We start from the raw sequence: 6,926 nt of genomic DNA, 5'->3' as shown, positions 1-6,926 counted from the left end.
CCTTTGTGGTCCAAACTGTACCTCCAATATAATAGTGAATGCTTGAGTAGTACCACAATGTTCTCAAAGCCCTTTACAAATATCATTTCATTTAATTCTCACAACAGACCCTGGGAGGTGAGTGCTATTAATATTTTCATTTTACATATGAAATTGAGTCAAATAGAGGTTGTCACTTGCCCAGGGTCACATAGCTGGCAAGGTTCTGGGGCTGGATTTGAGATCCCATCTCTCTAAAGCCATACTAGTAATTCTTTCCATCAATCTGTGCATAATTCTTTCAGAAATCATGTCTAGAGTACCCTGGCTCCCAGGTTTGTTATGAGGTCGCATTGAGAGAGTAAAGAAGAGGGCTTGGAAAATGTTGAAGTCACCCCTATGTGAATGTCAGTTGTTCTTAAAGACTGTTTGGGGGAGGCTTCCTTTGACTATCCTCTAGGGGAGAAAAGCAGAATGGTTCAGACTCCCTATTCACCCCACTGTGACCTGCATTACAACCTAAAAAAGAGTCCACTGACTTTGTCCAGATGTAATTACCCCTCCACTCAATATTCCAGTCTGTATCAGAACAAGAACAAGCTCACCACTTGATTGGTCATCTGCTCATATTTCTCCAGATGTTCCAGTGTTCACTCCCTCACTCCCTCATTTCTTAATGTCTCTAGAGAGTTGCCTACCAGCAGGTTTAAATCTGGTTGTCAGATTATTTCTTGGCTCTTCCTTATCACTTTAAAAAAAATGAAACCCTGCCTCTCTGAAGGTCTATCCAAAAATCTCTGCTAATGGATCAATCATGCTTTCCCTGATTATATTAGACAATCAAAGTATTGAAAGTTCAGGACCTGGAGGCTTGAGACAAGTATTTATTTTTCCTTTTTCCCACAACCTTGTAAAGTTTTTCTCTCTGTTCATGGCCTGTCTCCCCAGACACATGCCCATCAGTCTAGCCAGAAAGCTAGTAAAGAAAATAGAAGCTAATTTCTAGCTGTCACCAAAAGAGGCTCCTTGATCCTAAGAAGGGCCTGTCTTGTCTTCCTTCATTAGTATCCTGAGAAGAAATGAATGATCAGAGTGCTGGAGAAGGGTAAAATGAAGATTAGGGGCAATGATCTCAAAGCCTCCTATATCTGTTAGCCAATCTATGAATAATTTAATAATCTCATATCCCAGGTGAGGTTGAAACATTGGGGTGGGGGTAGTGAAAATGAATACATATACCAAGTCCTTGGATAGTACCAAAGATTTGTATCTGTCAGATTCACTATGGCCTTCATGGCACAGCCAGGACTCAGGAAGAGAGGAGCACAGGTCCAACTCACAAAAAGGGATTTAGAAGCCACTCCAATGGACTGGATGTCCTTGGGCCCCATCTGCTGTTGCTTGTTATTGAGTAATTCCTCCAGAGGCTCAGAAAAGACTCAACATTGGTAGGTAAAAATCACGGCACTGAGTTTGAAGCATCATATCTCAACACATCAAAAAGAGAAATGGAACTCTCTTAGCTCATGGGAATTCTTTAATCCCCAGGGTCTGGCTCCTCAAGGAGGGGTAGCTGTACTATTCCAACCTAAAGGAAGAGCCACAGGGCATCAGAGGTGGCGAGACAGTAGACAAGGTAGACTCTTGGCTCCTCCCTTTCCCTCACCTTCCCCAGACTGAATTGATCATTAAGCTCCATCTCTTCTTCCTCTCTTTCCTTCGCACAAGACTCCCTTTTTTCTGCACTTGCAAAGATACCAGCCCAAGTCAGAACCTCTTCCACTCTTGTCAAAGATAGTCATGAGCATGTCCTGATGGATTTCCTGGCTCCATGATTCTCACCCTTCAGTCAGTCTTTACGTACATCTAATAAAATTATCTTCTAGGTCATTTGCCACTTCAAAAACAAGAACAGCAAACTTCTCTGCTCCTTATTGCCTTCAAGACAAGAGAGGAGCTCCTGGATCTAGTCTTTAAGGCAGCTCATAATTTCATTCCAACCTATTTTTCAAATTTGGGGTTATTCCCCTCCCTCCACTCATTCATCCTTTCAGGAAAACTGGCCTGCCAGCTGTGTCCTAAGCAGGGATTTCCTCTCTCACCTTGATATTCTTCCACAGTTTGTCCCCCATGCCCTCTTCCATTAGCTCTACTGCTCTACATCCTTACCTTCCAGGGTTCAGGTCTATTGCCACCTCTTCTTGGAAGCCTTCCCTGACTGCTAGGCATTCCCTGCTCCCTGCTCCCCATTACCTTATTTTCATTTATCTGTCTACATATTCTTCCCCCTTCCCCAAAGCATGTAAAACCCTTGAGGGTATGGGTGCTCTGGTATTTTCTTTGTACCTTCAGCACTGAGCTTGGTGTTTGGATATAGTCTGTCTCTAGTTAATTTTTACTGCTGGCTTAACAGGGAGAATATAAAAGGCATAACAAAATGAGCTTGAAGATGTTAGTGATACATTAAAATTTATAACAATATTGAGAATTCATCTCCCAACCAAGGTCTCCTCTACCATCCAGGGCAAATGAAACGTGCTCAGGCCAACTTCCCTGGGACTTAGAAAGCATTGAGCCGATCTCTTAAAATGCACTCCAGGCCACAATCTGGCAGTCAAGCCATGTTTGTCCAAAAGGTATTTTTTATATCAACAGTACCTCAGCAGGCTGATAGGTTATTTGCATTTTCATTTTTTAATCCAAATATACAAATCCAAATAGTGAGTGCAGTTAATTGGATTTTACTGGATCTGTTTATTTGGCCAAAAGTGATCAGAATGGCTAGAAGCAGATAAAACAGTCTCTGTTCCCAGCACCTCTGTGCTCCCAATGGGGCATTTCACCCTCTGGGAAGCTCTCGGGATTCCCCTGGAAGTTTGAGCTCAGGAAGTTACTGGCTTTGCTCTTTTTATTGCTGAAATGTTATCAAAGCTTTCGAAGAAGGAACATTAAGCCTGGCACCTTGGCAGCTAGAAGTGGTTCAAATGAAGGTTGTATCTACACACTCAGAAAACATCTGGTCCATTTAGGCAACACAAACCTATTTCTCTGGTCATTTAGTTCTGTATGCAAGGCATCAGTAACAATATGGTTCAGTGGTGACTGAGTTTTTCCAGGTGTATAAGTACTTGTCTAGATACAAGGGGTGGGAGTGCAGTAGTGAAACCCCATCTAGCCCCTCCAGTATTCTTCCTTCTAGACATCATCCATGCCCTTTATACTTTGGAACAGCATGTCTGGTGCCTAGACCACCTTTCCTTTTGTCTTAGAAAGTACCTTCGTTCCTTGAAAGAAAAGGAATTTTTGGACTTAGCACAGTGCCTAACACATAGTAGACATTTAATAAATGCCTGACACTTGACCAACTTACATTGAAATAGTATTGATGGATAGACATTTGTCTGGTCCTTTAAAGGTTCCAAGGTTCTTTTCCTTCCTTGTCTCATCTAAGCCTCAAAACAATTCTAAGAGGTAACCACAAGGAATTTTATGACCATTTAAAGAAATAAAGAGGTATTAAGTGAGTTCCTTATGTTCACACAGCAATTGTAGAAAAGTGATTGTTTTATTCAAATCACCTGTGCCACTTTCCAAACCATCAACCTCACTGTTAATATGAAAATCCTTGGGAGACTTTCCAAGCCTGATAATTATTCTTTCCTCTCAATAACTAAAGGCATTATCCTTGAGGAAGATAACTATTCTATTCTAGTTCATTTTCTCTCTTCTGATCTGACCTACCCCATCTGACTCTATTCTGTTCCATGTGTGTTACATTCCATTCTTCCTTTCTTGTTTCCATTTCATTCAATTATATTCTTCTCTTCCCTCTCCTTTCTTATTCTACTCCCCCTTCAATATCAGACACTCAATTGCTTATATTACTTTACAAACTTTGTTACCTTTTGCTATATATGTTATCTTCCCAATTAAATTATGTCTCTTCCATTCCTTATTTTAACATCAGTTCCTTGTCTGATATTACATAGGGTCGATGTTAATTGCTTGTTGCCTAGCCTACAGAATAATTAACGCATTGAAAAGAAAAAGCATAAAACATATTATTTTAACACTTAAAGATCTTTCTTCAAGGACATTCATTCTATGTGTCAATTATTTTTTTTAATGGTACCTCTTCTTTATCTTTCTAGATAAAGTGGGCAGAGATGATCATGTCCTTGATCTTGCCATTCCCCAAAAAAGAGCTTCCTCTCTGATCACCCAGATCACAGTGAAATCCCTTTATCTGTTCAGAGTGTGTGGTTATTCTGACTTACTTTACTTTCATATACCAAAATCTGCTCTTTGTTCACATCATGACCTCCAGTTTCTTAGCTCCGTCCCAGGGCATCATTCTTGCACTAGTCACAATCTCCTTTCTCTGCCCTTTTCACTCCTTGGTGATCTCCTTGAAGACACGGACTATCTTTTGTCTTTCTTTTAATCCCCAGGACTTAGCACAGCTCCTGGCACATAGTAGGTGCGCTATAAATGCTTAATGACTCAGTGACCAAAGAACAGACCCTGTATCAAAATATAAACAAGAATAGAGAAGAACTTCAATAAAGCATCTGTTACCAACTCCCTTTCCCCACCCCCACCTCTAGACCAGAGGACAGTCAAAATGAAAAAAATATATAAGTATAAACCAGATCAGGGATGGGATGGAAGAGCCCAGTTGTGTTTTGAGCTGCTTGGCAAAACATCTTGAAGTGCTTTTCAAACCTTTTGGACTTAGAGAAATTCAAAACACGTTTTGCCAGGCACTTTTCCCCTTAATTTTTAAGCCCCTGTGTATTTCAAGGGAAATGCAATCCGTATGTTTCTGATTCATTTACACTTAACTCATCAGAATGCTGTTTTGGAGGAACCATTTGATGTCTCCGATGCTGTGTGAGCAACTGGAAGAAGTCTTTTTACTCTTCTTTTTCTCTACAGACCATGATTCTTCTCTGTCAGGACTCCAGCGAAAGCATGGCCAGTGGAGGACTCCCCAAGCTCCACTGGTTTTTACCTTGACCACATCTCTGTCTTTGCCGTGATTGAAGAGTCTGCACCTCGTCAGGGAGGACCATTACCAGATATTCCATAATTTAGTCAATCAGAAAGTATTTCTATATAAACACATTATAAAAGGCAGTCCTCCTCAACATAAAGTATATGTTTTCAGTTGAGTATAGAGAAATGTCAACCAGAGAAGAAAAAACAAGTTCAAAAGATAGGAGCCAAGAGGTGCTATGGAGATGAGGGAAGATGAAAGCTAGCAGCTTGCTGATAATGGAAAGTTGACAAATTCCTCCTCATTGAGTCCAGAGGCTATGTGGCAGAATAGAAAGAGTGTGAAATTTGGAGCCAGGGTACCTGGTCCCAGATCTTCCCCCAACAACTCAACTAATCCTGTGACTTTGCACAATTTGTTGATGAAGGAACTCTCCCTCCCCCCTCCCCCCAATTAAATCTAGTGGAATCCAACAATGTTAAAAATGCATTCTGACTCTGAAGCACTACTATGAACAGTCTTGACCTGGGCTAGCTGATAAAACAAAGAAACAAGCAAACCTCTGCCCTCAGGGTGGGATGGTGGAGGAAGGAGAGCTGCTCCTGGTCCAACAGGCAGAATGCCTCTATTCACCCCCTTGAGCCGGAAATGAGAGGAGTGGATGGCCCTTATGGCTCTAAAGCTTTGATAGAGGCAGAGACTACAGATGGGCAAGGCAAGGGGTATGATGTCTTTCTGGCTTGAAGTTTTATTGGCTTTTTTCTTTATTGAAAAGAGTTCAATACTAGAGAGAATTATGGGATGAAACAAAACTATATGTGTGTGTAAACATGTATGCATATGTTATGTATTCATATACTATGTATTATATAATACATGTACTATGTAAAATGCTCTAACTACATATGCTATGTGACACATATGTGTTTATAATGTAACATGACATGATGTAATACAAGACAAGATGATGCAATACAATAAGATACTATACAATATGATAATACGGTGCGATATGATACCATATGATATATATTAAAGAAGATATGCCCTTTCTCCACTTCTGGTTTCTACAAAATTTGAACATGGCTTGTCCTTTTCCTCTTAGAAAGGTCTATTAAACTGTAGATTTTCTACCTTGATAAGATGGAGAACATGCAGAGAAGATGGAGGGACTGAGAGGATGTGAAGTCCCAGCTGAAGAGGCTAGGAATGTTTAGCATGGAGAAAACAATACTCATCAACTAGATATAGCCTCATTATTGATCAATGTGCAGACTATATTGGTGTATTCAAAAATATCTCTTCTATCTCTAAATTTCTATGACTCAATTAAGAGAAAGCCTTGGGAATACTATACTTGTTTTCAATGATGTCAAGTTTGAAGAATTAAAAATAGAAAAGAAATTGTCATGGTTATTATAGATTTGGCAAAATTCCTAGGCAGATAGAAAATGATTATCAATAAGATACAGAATATTTTGTTTTTGAATGGGAAAAAGGAAAACAGTGTAATACTTTGAAGATGCAATGATACTCAAATATACATTGCGTCCCTAAAAAAAAATTCTTCAGAAGGGAAACCTATAGAAACAAGATGAAAAATAGTTACATGAAAATACTGTCGGGAGCAAAAGTTTTGTGCACATGTTTTATTTTGTTTTGTTTTACAGTGTTTTAGTTCAGAGAAGATTTGTTTATTTTTAGTTTTACTTTTCTTAATCAACTTTTACAGTTCCCTTTCTAAGAGAAAAAACATAGGCTATGCTCAGACTTTGTGCAAACCAGCACTGGAGAAAGGGTGTATGTATATTATTATATATTATATTATTATATATTATATTATATTATATTATATTATATTATATTATATTATATTATATTATATTATATTATATTATATTATATTATATTATATTATATTATATTATATTATATTATATTATATTAT

Source organism: Petaurus breviceps, unplaced genomic scaffold, assembly GCF_028583685.1.
Source record: "Petaurus breviceps papuanus isolate PSGF00001 unplaced genomic scaffold, PetGlider_PUasm1.0 174, whole genome shotgun sequence".
Taxonomy (NCBI): Eukaryota; Metazoa; Chordata; class Mammalia; order Diprotodontia; family Petauridae; genus Petaurus; species Petaurus breviceps.
The sequence above is the reverse complement of the archived record's forward strand: the minus strand, read 5'-3'. Positions refer to the sequence as shown.